Below are 14171 nucleotides of genomic sequence, written 5' to 3'. Positions count from 1 at the left end.
CCCCTCCATCTTTGTAGCTGTTTCTTTTTCTTCTTCTTCAGAAAGGCTTTTATTTTTAATTCAGTCTTTGGAGTCTATCTTTTAGGAAAGATGAAGGGTGTATCTTATGGGCTTTTTTCTTCTGCAACTAGCGCCCTGACAATTCCTTTTTCTCCTACTATGAGAATTTCGTTTATAATATTTACCACTCCATTTGTCTTGGCAAAACAGGTTTACATCTGTAAAAATGCTCAGTAGAATAAATGCTCGGTTGAGTAAATCAAAGTGAATACAGCCAGATGCCTGCTAGCATTGATAAGAGTCCACATTCATGATAAAGTCAATCAACTTCTACACAATTTATGTGTCTTAGCCTATAAACTACAGTTTTGGTTAACTGATCCTTGGCATGTTCAAGGAAATCTATGCAGGGCTATATTTTTTTGTTTGTGGGAAAAGATAAGGTTCAGAAGCAATTTTTTAAAAACATGTATTTCAACTATTAAATTTAGCTTGCATGATTCTTACTCACATAGGACTAGACTGCAGCTCTGCCACAAGCACTGAATAAGGGGCAGCATGCAGCTGTGCTGCACCAGGAGCAAACTAAGGATCATAGTGTGACTCAGGAAAAACTTTGAATCACAATATGGCACTTGGTTCCCCTCTTGTTCCAGTGAGAAAGTATTCTGGGTCATCCCAGTATTGGCATAGATTATTTTCCCCTCCAACTTGGTTCAAAGGCACTGGCCAACACACTGTGGAGCAGAGAGAAGAGGCCCCACTGAAGACACTATCTGCACAGTCCCATATGGACCTACGTGTACGCTGAGTAGCCTGTGCAGAAGAGTTAGGTGCTGGCTACCTGGAAGAATATAGAGTGAGTGATCATTTTGCCTACAGCACAAAAATCAACATTGAGGGTTTTCACCATTTTGGGGTCAGATTCTGCAGCCTTTACTCACATTGCATAGTATTTACTCATTTAAGTAACCCCATCCAATGTGTGTCATTGTTCCAGCATGGTGCTCTTTGGTAGTTAGGAAAGCAGAATTGTAGAAAAGTCTGTTTTGTTTAATGTGCAGAGCTCAAATGAGAAAAAAAGTCTATCCCTCTTTTTGATTTTGTGCCTCAGGTTCAAGAGAGTGAAAAACAAGAAACAGATTTAGGAAAAAGGTAAGGAGTCTCCCATCTTGTTCATTCTTTAGGATTCAAATAGTACATCTTGGGCAGCTAGGAAAAGGCCCCCAAAAGGTTTGTGAAACTGTTAAATTATAATTATTTGCTCATTGCCTTAGAAAAAGCATGTCACTATTCAGAAGGAAGCCTGGGGCTCATTCTAGAGGTAATGGCTGTAGAGCATTCTCTGCAGCCACAGCATTCTCCATTATTACTAGAGAAATCTTTCAGTTGTTGCTTTAGATTGATTCAGCATGACAGAAAAGCCAGTTAGCTACTCATATGCCTTGAGGTTTTTTAAAGCTGTGAGTACAAAGGTTTTACCTTTTGTAACAGGTATGCCATCATGTAGCCAGGCTTTGTTTAGGACTGACAACCACAATATTTATGGATTGGGCATCCATGGAATTTAGCATAGGGCCAGCCAGCAACCCAACCCTATCTCTGAAAATGTTGTCAAGCAAAAGAACTGTAGCCTGCCAGACTCAACATCTAGAAGATAGAAGAGAGTTATATGGGTCCAGAGCCTGTTGGAGATTGGTGTCCTAGAAGTGAATTAAACCTGTGTCCAGGATCACTGAAACTTTAACAAAGATCACTGACTCTTTTTCTAAACAAAGGTTGACTTGGGGGTTTTGTGACAAATGCTTTGCACTTTCCTTACTGCATTTAGTATTACCTCAGAACTAGAACACTAGCAATTAGCTGAAACAAGTTTCAGAGTAACAACCGTGTTAGTCTGTATTCGCAAAAAGAAAAGGAGTACTTGTGGCACCTTAGAGACTAACCAATTTATTTGAGCATAAGCTTTCATGAGCTACAGCTCACTTCATCGGATGCATACTGTGGAAAGTGTAGAAGATCTTTTTATATACACACAAAGCATGAAAAAATACCTCCTCCCACCCCACTCTCCTGCTGGTAATAGCTTATCTAAAGTGATCACTCTCCTTACAGTGTGTATGATAATCAAGGTGGGCCATTTCCAGCACAAATCCAGGGTTTAACAAGAACGTCTGGGCGGGGGAGGGGGGTAGAAAAAAACAAGGGGAAATAGGTTACCTTGCATAATGACTTAGCCACTCCCAGTATCTATTCAAGCCTAAGTTAATTGCAACCAATTTGCGAATGAATTCCAATTCAACAGTTTCTTGCTGGAGTCTGGATTTGAAGTTTTTTTGTTGTAATATAGCAACTTTCATGTCTGTAATCGCGTGACCAGAGAGATTGAAGTGTTCTCCGACTGGTTTATGAATGTTATAATTCTTGACATCTGATTTGTGTCCATTTATTCTTTTACGTAGAGACTGTCCAGTTTGACCAATGTAAATGGCAGAGGGGCATTGCTGGCACATGATGGCATATATCATTGATCATCATACACACTGTAAGGAGAGTGGTCACTTTAGATAAGCTATTACCAGCAGTGGGTTTGTGGGGGGAGGGGGGAGGGTGAGAAAACCTGGATTTATGCTGGAAATGGCCCAACTTGATTATCATACACATTGTAAGGAGAGTGATCACTTTAGATAAACTATTACCAGCAGGAGAGTGGGGTGGGAGGAGGTATTTTTTCATGCTTTGTGTGTATATAAAAAGATCTTCTACACTTTCCACAGTATGCATCCGATGAAGTGAGCTGTAGCTCACGAAAGCTCATGCTCAAATAAATTGGTTAGTCTCTAAGGTGCCACAAGTACTCCTTTTCTTTTAGCTGAAACAAGTTTGTCTGTTGTTCTACAGTGTTGCTGTGCACTGTTCGGATGTTGCTGTGTTTCACTCCAGAGCTAGCGGAGCTTCAGGATTAGATGAAGTGATTCTTACATTATCATCATCATTACAGTTCACAAAGCATGGAAGGTTGTATATAAATGTAAGATATTATTTTCAGCAGCAAAATCAGATAACGTAACCAAGTAAAAATCAAATATAATGCCTGCTAGACTAACACTACTTCTCCCAGGACTCATATTCTTTGGAGATTTCTATTTAAGTCTTCCCCCTGCCCATTAATCTCCAGTCCATCTTCTCTTTTTACATTCTACAGCACTAGCTGACACACACTGGCAACAGCAAGACTAGCTCACTAAGGCAGCTGCTTGTACCCTGCTAACATTGGCCACTGATATAGCAGCATGGTGACACATAACAGACAAAGGTCACTCAACTTCTGTCCCTTGGTTATTCATTTCTACACAGGTGACTAGCACTTCAAGATTCCTCCTCCTAGCCTGTCATGTTGCTTCACAGCAGTATGAAAAGTAAGGACAACTCTAGCCTTGATAAGGTCTTCTTTATTAAATGTTGCTTTACTGATAGTTCAAAAATATATGCTCCCTTGCAACTGTTAGCCAAACTCAGATGAGGTGCAGTAGAAAAAAGATTGTATCCAGTAACAATTGCCACAACAGAAAAATTCCAGGAAAGAAAAGAAAAGTGTACTTGTTAAAGATAACCTATTAAATCTAAATGGAAATATGTAGTGGAGGAATCGTATATCTGCAGGGCTGACATAAAAATAACCTAATGTGATGCACAAATTCACTCAGATACCTATGATACTAATTTTTGTTGATGCTGAGCACTTTAGGATATATTCCATCACTGGCACCAGACTATTTATCTTCAAGCAAAAGAGCTTTCAGCAGTTATGCAAGGTCTTTTATTTAACCAGGATAAACTTGTATAGCACAAATAAGCCTAGCATTTGGGTATTCCTTTTTGGCTCAAAAGAATTTAATACAATGTATATATCAGCATGTGAAACCTATTTTACTTTCTCAGCATTCTCCTTCCTCTCATAAATTTGTCCTAGCTAACTTTGTGTAGGAATGAACAGCACATTCACTGATAGGTTGCTACAGCTGTAATTTCGGTCTGACAACAGTATAAACCTCAAGAACACTTCTAAAATATTCAAGTTCAGTAGTGAAAGAACTTGTTCTGAAGAAAGGAATACCATTGATTGTTCTGAGTCCCTGGTCCCTAGCAAATAAAGGTGTGCGGCTGTGAAATCCTCAGAAGTCATGTGTGAGCCCTTGACATGATCTAGAAAAAACTGTAAATATACCTGATGTTATAAAACTGAGAATTAGAATATAAGGAGTCAGATTTTCAGATGAGCTCCAGCCCCTACAGTGGCTAACATAGATTAAAGTGCGAGGAAGACATCACCAATTTTGGTGGCTGTTCTCACAGGTCTTGACGTCAAATTACATGATGACCCGGCATCATATTATCTGGTGGTGATAGGACACAGCAAGAGGAAAAGAATAGGGACAAGAAAAGAAATATATCTTCAAGCAGTTGATGTCCCCAGCAGAAGGACAGAGCTAAATAAGCTAAACTTTCTGACTCTGACCCAGAATATCACTTAAGCATATACTTCATTTCATTGCCACAAAATACAATTGAGGCCAAGAGCATAGCAAGATTTTTTTTAAAATTAAAGAAAGAAGATTAGGCATTTATATGGACAATAAGAACATTCACAGTTTCATTAGATAGTTTTAAAATATTAGAATATTCAAAGTCCTTTGAAGTCATAGAATCATAGAAATGTCAGGCTGAAGGGAACTCAAGAAATCATTTAGTCCATCCCCTTGTGCTAAAACAGGATTAAGTCTACCTAATCTATCCCCAACAGATGATCATCTATCCAGTTCTTAAAAATCTCCAGTGACAGGGACTCTACAACCTGCCTAGGTAACCTGTTTCAGTGCTTAACTATCCTTATAGTTAAGAAGTTATTCCTAATACCCAACCTATATTTCCCTAGCTGCAAAGTCAGGTATTGCAGTCTATTGCCCTGCCACTGTTGGGTTGTTCCTTATTAAATGTTGCTTTTGTTTATTTTTAAATGTCCCAAGCAGTAAATTTTCCACCACCTCTTTGGGAAGACTGTCCTAGAGTCTAACATAATCCTATTGTTTGGATGTTTTCCTGGTATTCAACTTTAATATTCTACATTTTATTTTCAATCCATTACTCCTATTTATATGTCTTGTATTAGCCAAAATAATTCTTCTATTTTTTTTGTAATAAAACCCTTCATATAGTTTTAGATTGTTATCTTGTCCCTTCCCTTTATCAGCACTTAAGCAGGTTGCATAGACTTAACCCTTTAAAGCCCAGTCTGTCAATGTAAAGGGGTTCAGAGTGGTCTAAGGGTCCTTAATTGGAATGACAATCTGTCCCATACTCTTTTCTTGTGAATTATTTCTCAGAGCCCCCAATAATTTATTTTGCCTTTCTCTGAACCCCTTCCATTTTGTGAATATCACCCTGCTAATGCAGTTCCCACTATACTCCAGGTATGTTTGCACTCTCTCTCAATTCAGAACAATATGTAGGTAGCCCAAAAGTGTATTAGCATTTTTTTTTTGCTGTCACGTCATGTTGTAAACTTATGTCTAATTTGTTGCCCAGTACATAACAGTACCAGAAACCAGCATAAAGTGAAGGTTATCACTGAAATACCCAATGCAAAAGTACCCAGTGTAACAGTACCGTGCATAAGCCCCCAAATGCTCACATATCTGAAGGCTTATCCTGAGTGACTTCATTACTGGAAGTGCGGCCTCAGGTAGGTGACACATCCAGGAATATTAGAAAGGCACTAATATTTCCTGTGTCTGTCCCCAAACTGTAAACCAGCTCCAATATTACCATAGGGGTGTACTTCTAAGAGAAGGACACCATCATTTTAAAACAGTGACAAAGTTCATTGTAGCTGGGGAACAGTAGTTAGAAAAAAGAACAGGAGGACTTGTGGCACCTTAGAGACTACCAAATGTATTTGAGCATAAGCTTTCGGAAGCTACAGCTCACTTCATCGGATGCTTTCAGAATGTATCTGATGAAGTGAGCTGTAGCTCATGAAAGCTTATGCTCAAATACATTTGTTAGTCTCTAAGGTGCCACAAGTACTCCTTTTCTTTTTGCGAATACAGACTAACATTGCTGCTACTCTGAAACCAGTAGTTAGAAAATGAGTAGAGGTGGTTGGAACGTTTTAGACCAAATAAAATTTCATGGAAATGTGCTGTTTTGAGAAGAGGTACCAGTTATGATTAATCAGGAAGGTTTTTGAGATCCAGGGCATTCTGATCACTTCTAAACACGGAGAGAAAGAGAGAGACCTGAATCAAAAACCATGCAGAACAAAACCATATTTCTACATCTCAAAAGTTGTCATGAAATGGAAATATCTTCTAGACAGGTATAAAAATAACCATACTGGATTTCTTTGACCCTCAAAAAACACTCCAAAAATGGGATAGGGTGCTTCCCATTTTTAAAGGTCATAGGAGTAGATCTCTCTTGACTGATATCAGTGCTGCTACTGCTCTTTCATTTGCCTCCCTCCAAGCAGTCACAAATGAGCAGATCACCATATTATACGCCCATGTATCAGGGTGGAATCCAGGACTGTGAGGCTGCAATATTAGGTAGCAACTAGAGTCTTCCTCTGCCCCAGTAGGATTCTGCCAGTGCCTCTGGCAGGATGATAGAGCTCCAGACCAATATGGTTCTTCTCGAGTCCCAGGTAGGGCAGACTGAGACTTACTTAGCCTTCCCTGACCCTCTAGAACTGCAGTTTCTGGCTCCTGGGATTTCAATATATATGGGCTGTGCAGAGAAGAGCAATAGAAGAAGAATTCAAGGAAGAAATGTGCTTTGAGGAGAGGACTGGGTGAAGAGAAAGCCCCTGGGGGGCAAGAAATGAGACACTTCTTCAGCCATAGGAAGCAGTATTACAGAGACTGGCACATAGAGCAATAAGGAAAGAGGGCTGTGAGGTCCATAGGGAGCAGGAGGAAATGAGAGCAGAAATAAAGATGGGGTGAAATTAGATGAAGCTTTAAAGATTAGAATATTGAATCTGATGCAATAAAAATCTAAGAAGCCATGTCAGGATTCAAGGTTGAGAGTGATAAAGTGTTGGGTGCAGAGTTTTGGATAAACTGGAGGGGGGAAACTGAGACGGACCCAGGGGATATTACAAATATCATTATGAGAGATTAATAAGGTCCACAGATATATTTCAGGCAAGTGGACAGAAAGGAAAGGACAGGTAAAGGAAATATATTGCAATTTTATGTTGTACATGTTTGTGTCTGTCCAATAAAATTAGTAATGTGTGCTGGTTTTGTGAGGCACTAAAATTATATTTGATTATTACAATAAAATAAAAAAGGGAGTTAGCTGCTATCACATCTGGAGGACTGAGCGTCTCCCACCAACCAGTAAAATAGTTGGTTTGGGGTGATAATGCTAAATCATGATTCAGAATCACAATCCACCACTATTTTTTCCCCCTTCTTAAACGTCAGGTAAAATCACTGAAGCATGAAGTGGATTATTTAACTCACAAAGTGATAATGCGCAGCACTGTTAACACTTACAGGCAGGAATGAAACCTGAAGTTGTAGTAATCTTACTGTGGTTAAACAGATAATTATGTAATTTCCTACCTTGTGATTAAGAGCCCCACGCCATGGGAAAAAGGCAACAAATTGTCAAATTGCCATTGTTTGATTTCTGACAGAGGCCAGGACCTTCCCCGCCTCGTTGTGGCCTTCATCACCCCCCTGCTCAACTGTCTGCTTTGCATTGCCTGCGAAGGGCAGAACAGACTGCTCTTGCAGGAGCTGGAAATTGAGAGGCAGTCAGTCTTTATAACAGGAGAGGGCAAAAGCCAACTCTCCACACTGAAGATTTCAGAACAGCCTGATGAATGGCTACTTGCACTTCAGAGAGAAGGAGGGGAGGAAGGAAGAGAGGCCTGCGATGGTGAGATTGAAAGCATTAACGTTCTACACACTGTTCTGATATACGTCTGAGTTGGCAATTTAAAAGCTATTTTAATTTGTCCCCAGCACACTGAACCATCATTGTTTTCACCCTAGTAGCTTCAGCAAGTGCAAAAACAACAGCAACAACAACAAAAAAAACAGCCCCACAACCTGAGGTATAATCATGTTTTGTTTTTGTTTGTTTTTCCGATCAGTGTTGTGGTTTGGAGGGCATGATAGTGAGCTACAGGAGTCATTATGTATTCATTTTGGTGGTTTATTTTAGTAAGCAATGTATAGCTCTTTCCAGATACTTTATTTTCTGCTCATTAATTGAGTCCCCATTTATGCTGTTCCTTTTGCATTAAAAGATGTATTGCACTATTTAGAGCCTTAATTTAGCCCATATGTCAAAACTATATCTAAATGAGCCACTTACAGTACTTTAGTGTGAAATACAAGTCTCTTCTCCCCTGCATGACCATATTTTTCCCTTTACAGATTTGGCTTCTTCAGTGAAAGTAAAGTATTGTCCTTTAATCAAAAGTGAAATAAAACTGTATTACCAAGAATAATACTAAAAATTATGGGAAGAAATACAAATATTGGGATATCGCACCAAATCCTGAGCATATAATATGCTGAAGGTTTTCAGGGATATTTAATCCTTGGAAAAATAGGTCAGATCCTCAGATGGTGTAAATTGACTAAGCTGCACTGAAGTAAATGGGGCTGATTTACATCAGATACATTGTTCTCCAAACAGCAGACTGTATAGTCCTACGATAATTTTGAATGCCATGCATTTCTTTTTTGGAAAGCCTTATTAAAAAAGTAACTAAGTTGTTTTTCCTGTTATCTGATCATTTTTACCAAAATATATTATTACCCTGCATGTTCCCTAAAAGAAACTCTTCTTGTAAAATATTCTCTTTTGTTGCCAATGTTGTTATACAGTAGAACAGGTAACTGCAGCGTATGTAAGAATAATGAATATCTCTCTGAAGAATCAAGACAAACCATTTTCCTAAATTCTCTCTCAAGGCTGGTGAGGAGTTCCACCTGTTTTGTCAATTTTTCTACTGTAGAATTGCCAGATTGAGCGGTTGGATGAAATCCTAGCACCATTGAAGTCACTGGAAAAATCATAATTGACTTCAGTATGATATCACTCCTTCTGTTCTGAGTTTCCACTGAGAAATTTCTTCTACTGGAGAATTTTATCTTTTTTTTTGCTATTAGTCCTGCACTGGGTCAGATTCTAAGCTTATGTAAACTGGCATAGCTCCTATGAAGTCTCTATTGAATTGGACACTGAATCCAAGACAATACATTTACAGTTGAATATGGGAAATGTAGCTCTTTACCCCTTCTTGGCTAGCAGAAGAGTGATTTTTTTTTTCCTTTTGGGAGTTTCACCTTTGCCCGGTTAGAATGTGTATATAACTTGCATGATGATACTGATGTTCACAATAATGATGTTTGTCATCTGTTCCATTGCCAATGGGATCTGCTCTCTCCCATTAAGCACTATGCAATAACTCTTCATTCTCACAGTTTTTAATTCTACATTCTGAGGGCTCAGTGAACTTTTGCATTGATTTATGTACATAAGGTTCCTTCTCTGTTCTAATGGTACCAATCTCTACTTTCCTTTTAATGAGGAAAGACTGGGTGTGTCTTTTAATGATTTATGGGCACATACCATTTTTTCAAAAATCTCAATTAGTATTTATCTAGAACTTTTTTTCTCTATCCTTAAGAATCAGAACATTTTCTGAACAGGTCCTTTCTCGTTCTGGCAGTACTCTTTATTTATATATTGCTTATTACAAGATAAATATTATTACAACCATGGCAATGTTGTAATAATGATATTTAACATCTGTTCGTTTTATATACCAACTGCTCCTCACTGGTATTTTATATACCAATATACTCCTCACTGTTTCCTAATTCATTACAAAATTTAAAAAGAAGTCTATTGTCAACACTTCAATTCAGTCTCAGGCTATATTTGACATCAGAACATTTCACCAGGTTAGGACCCACTGGTTGACTTTGTTTCTTAGTATCAGAACATTTTCAAGACTTGTAAAATAAGAAATAAAACAATCCCCAAATTCTACGTGGAGTTTGGTTCTAATGGAATTTGGGGTATCAGTATTGCATTTAGTCATACTATAGGCACACTGACGTTTGTTGTAAATAACCCCCTGGTACCCAGTGCTGAGCAAAAGTAATTAATTTCCTAGTTATGGGGTCTTGTTATGGATTTGACACACATGTGGCCAACTTGACTGCTCTCATTTTTTGTAACTGTGTAAGCAAGTTAAATTTCAGCAGCACCTCTGCTGTAGTTTCTAGTTGCAGAGAGCTTATAGCTCAAGGTAAGGGACCTTTTCACTACTTTACATACATTGGACTTGAAAACTTTTCAGTCCCCTGGGACTAATGTGGCACCTGATCCATCAATGTGGACTAGAGTAATTTTGAACCCAAATCTTGAAGGTTATTGTTGAGGTCAGTAGTTGCCAAGAGTACTGCATAGCACATCCCGGTACTCATACAGAATCATAGAATATCAGGGTTGGAAGAGACCTCAGGAGGTCATCTAGTCCAACCTCCTGCTCAAAGTAGGACCAATCCCCAATTAAATCATCCCAGCCAGGGCTTTGTCATGCCTGACCTTAAAAACTTCTAAGGAAGGAGATTCCACCACCTCCCTAGGTAACACATTCCAGTGCTTCACCACCCTTCTAGTGAAAAAGTTTTTCCTAATATCCAACCTAAACCTCCCCCGCTGCAACTTGAGACCATTACTCCTCCTTCTGTCATCTGCTATCACTGAGAACAGTCAAGATTCATCCTCTTTGGAACCCCCTTTTAGGTAGTTGAAAGCAGCTATCAAATCCCCCCTCATTCTTCTCTTCCGCAGACTAAACAATCTCAGTTCCCTTAGCCTCTCCTCATAAGTCATGTGTTCCAGTCCCCTAATCATTTTTGTTGCCCTCCGCTGGACGTTTTCCAATTATTTCACATCCTTCTTGTAGTGTGGGGCCCAAAATTGGACACAGTACTCCAGATGAGGCCTCACCAATGTTGAATAGAAGGGAACGATCACGTCCCTCAATCTGCTGACAATGCCTCTACTTGTACATCCCAAAATGCCATTAGCCTTCTTGGCAACAAGGCCACACTGTGGACTCATATACAGCTTCTCGTCCACTGTAACCCCTACGTCCTTTTCTGCAGAAACTATTTTTTTTCAGAATCCCATTGACATTAGTAAAGCTCTTCATGGTTCTCCTTGCAGACATCACTAATGTATTTTTATTGATTCTCCATTTATCTAGCTATCTAGTGATCTGATAAAGACCCTCTCGAAACAAATAAAAAGCTCCCATTAATCTTGCGCATCAGATATTTGGGGTTGGGGAGGTTGTTATTTTGCGGTCACAAATCCAGTTCTTAGCCAGAGTTCCAGAGCTAGGGTATCCCTTGAGAAAAAAAAAAAGCAGGGGAAAAAATCACTGTGTAGAAGGCAGATGGGCTGGAGACTCAGGTGCAGTAAGAGGAAAGGAAGTCAGAAGCCACAAGGGAAAGAGATCACACTGGAGCAGAGCTTCCTCTCCTGCTTCTGATTCCAAGTATCTTGACATGCACTCTTCAGTCTGCTGAAGAGCCTTAACCACAATCACATAATCAGTGTACCATGTTGTCAAAGTTGAGAAACCTACTTCTGATGGCTAGCAATGGATGTCCCAGTGTGGCTCAAAATAAAAAAGGAAGTAAACATTCAACCTATGCAAAGTTTTTGCAATATGTCCATGTCAATCCTTTCTTAGAGGCACTTCCCAAGTGGGAGACTCTTAATGCCCACTTCTGTCTTGGGATTTCTCCTGAGGCCACAAACAAAGATACCAATTGTCATGTTAGTCTTTATGAACTGACCATCTATCCACTAAGATGTGGTTCAGAACACCAACTCATTTCACTTCAGAGGCCATCAGATTGTAACAATGACTTTAGGACACTACTGATTTACTATAGGTGGGATCTGAACTGACATCTTCACCGTTATTGGAAGGGGTCCATTATTAATCAGTTGATCTATCCCACTCCCCACAAAGAGTTTCTGTCTTTGCATTCTGTTCAGGCCCAGGCCTATGAAACCTGGAAGGGCTTTGTGCTTCAGTCAAACTCTAACTATTGAGGATTAGGAAGCCAGGTTATCCCACAACTACCTACTAAAGGGTTTCTTGTACCTTCCTCTGCAGCACCTGGTACTGGCCACTGTTAGAGACCAAAGACTGTATTAAATGGACCACTCACCTCAGCCAATATAGCCGTTTCTGTGTTCTTTTAAATAACTGTAGTGCTGATAAACAGTCTATCATGATATGCTATCAAGCAGAAACTCCAGGAGCTTGAGTGTCCTGAGTGCAAAGTTTTTTTTCAGAATAATCTATGACCCCCTCCCCCCCGCCCCCAAGACCTGGACCTGCTGGCTGATTCTAGGGTGCAAGCAGCGTGGTGCCAAGACAGGCAGACAGCCTACCTTAGCCCCCCTGCTGTGCCGCTGACTAGGAGCCACCCAAGGTAAGCCCACGCACATCCCAACCCAAAACACCAACCCCATGCCCCAGCCCTGACCCCCCCAAACCTGAAGCACCCTCCTGCACCCCAAACCCCACATTCCCAGCCCAGAGCCCACACCCCAACCCCCTGCTGCAGCCCAGAGCCTCCTCCCACAACCTGAACCCCTCAACCCTAGCCCCACCCCAGAGCCCTCACCCCCTCACCTCAACCCGCAGCCCCCTCCCACACTCCAAATCTGTCAGCCCCACTCCCCAGCATGGAGCCCCCTCCTGCACCCAAACCCCCTCATCCTGAGCCCCATCCTAGAACCAGTGCCCCCAGGCCAGAGCCCTCACCCCCTACCACACCCCAACCCCCTGCCCCAGCCTGGCGAAAGTGAGTAAGGGTGGGGGAATGTAATGAGCAGGGGAGGGGCTAGGGTGTTTGGTTTTGTGCAACTAGAAAGTTGGAAACCCTAGCTAAGGGGCTGGACATTACAGGAAATGCTCTGAGGGTTTGGGGGCTTAGGAACCTGTTACTACCTAACAGGTCGTACAGAGAGAGTGCAAGGTCTACAAAGTCTTGTAAGGGAGTGCTGTGCTGCAATAGGCTGTTCGTTTTAGGGAGCTGATCCGCAGCAGACACAGAAGACTATTTCACTCCAAGTAGTTGTGAGGTGACTCTGTACTTCTTGGGAACAGCACACAAACACTGTGTATTACAGGGTTTTTATAAATGGTTTTACTGAAGTAAAATTCTTTACATAGGCACAGTAGTTTTTGAAATGAGCCAAGTTAGTTGTGCATTCATTTGCTGCATTGCTGCAGAGATTCTTTAGCAGGAATATACAGGGACAAAACAGTGTAATTTTCATTGGAGATGTCAGTTTAACAGTGAAAGCTGCCTTTATTTGTTGATTGATTGGGTTAAAGCAGAAATACTTAAAAGCTGTTAATGTTCCTTTAGGGATGTGCAGAAAAACTTCATGAATCAGAGGGGGGGGGGAAACCAACCAGTCAACCAACCAACCAAAAAACAAAAACAAGAACACTTTATACTTGAATCAGTGGACATGAGCAAAAATGTTTATGTTCTATATTTCAGAGAATTTAGTTTATAATTCAGGTATTAAAAATTACCAAAGGAATTATACTTTCTCAATAAAGATGTGGTGTGTATGATTTAATCTAACAAGTGATTAAAGCACTGTCCCTATAAATATCTCTGACTTCTCTGTTGAATCTCTAAACTGAACAGAAATTAGAGACTAATCGTCTCTTTTGAAATTGAGGCAGTGGGCAGGAAGGGGAGTGCATGCATGTGAATAAAATTTTAGCAACCTTGCTAGAGGACCAAACAAGGTTACCACAACAAAACTTAAGCACTTATATAACTCTTCTCATCCATATATCTCACTGCTTCACAAAAGAGGGACATATTGTCTTCATTTTGTAGACTGGGACACTGGAGCACAGAGGCAAAACACTTAAACTAAAACACGCTTAAATACTTTCCTGAATAGGGATGGCCTTAAGCACATGCTTATAGTTAAGCAATTGCTTAGCCAAATCAAGACGTCGAAAGCCATTCAGCAAGTCAGTGGGAGAGGAACCGAATCCAGGTTGCCTGCCTTCC

The 14171-nt window shown here is 40.3% G+C and overlaps 1 protein-coding gene across 7 annotated transcripts in view; it reads left to right on the top strand.

The window, feature by feature from the left end:
* Positions 1–14171, top strand: part of LOC140906869 (cadherin-19) — a 169265-nt gene that overhangs the window by 33395 nt on the left and 121699 nt on the right. For 3 of the 7 annotated variants that reach the window (XM_073331693.1, XM_073331694.1, XM_073331704.1), the window contains 2 exons: positions 1115–1155; positions 7709–8131. The exons of 1 other annotated variant lie outside the window; for it this stretch is intronic. The gene's annotated coding sequence lies outside the window, so the exon portion shown is untranslated. The remainder of the gene's footprint in view (positions 1–1114; positions 1156–7708; positions 8132–14171) is intronic. 3 more of the 7 variants (XM_073331695.1, XM_073331697.1, XM_073331701.1) reach the window with 3 other exon arrangements.

Source organism: Lepidochelys kempii, chromosome 2, assembly GCF_965140285.1.
Source record: "Lepidochelys kempii isolate rLepKem1 chromosome 2, rLepKem1.hap1, whole genome shotgun sequence".
NCBI lineage: Eukaryota > Metazoa > Chordata > Testudines > Cheloniidae > Lepidochelys > Lepidochelys kempii.
The sequence above is the reverse complement of the archived record's forward strand: the minus strand, read 5'-3'. Positions and strand labels throughout refer to the sequence as shown.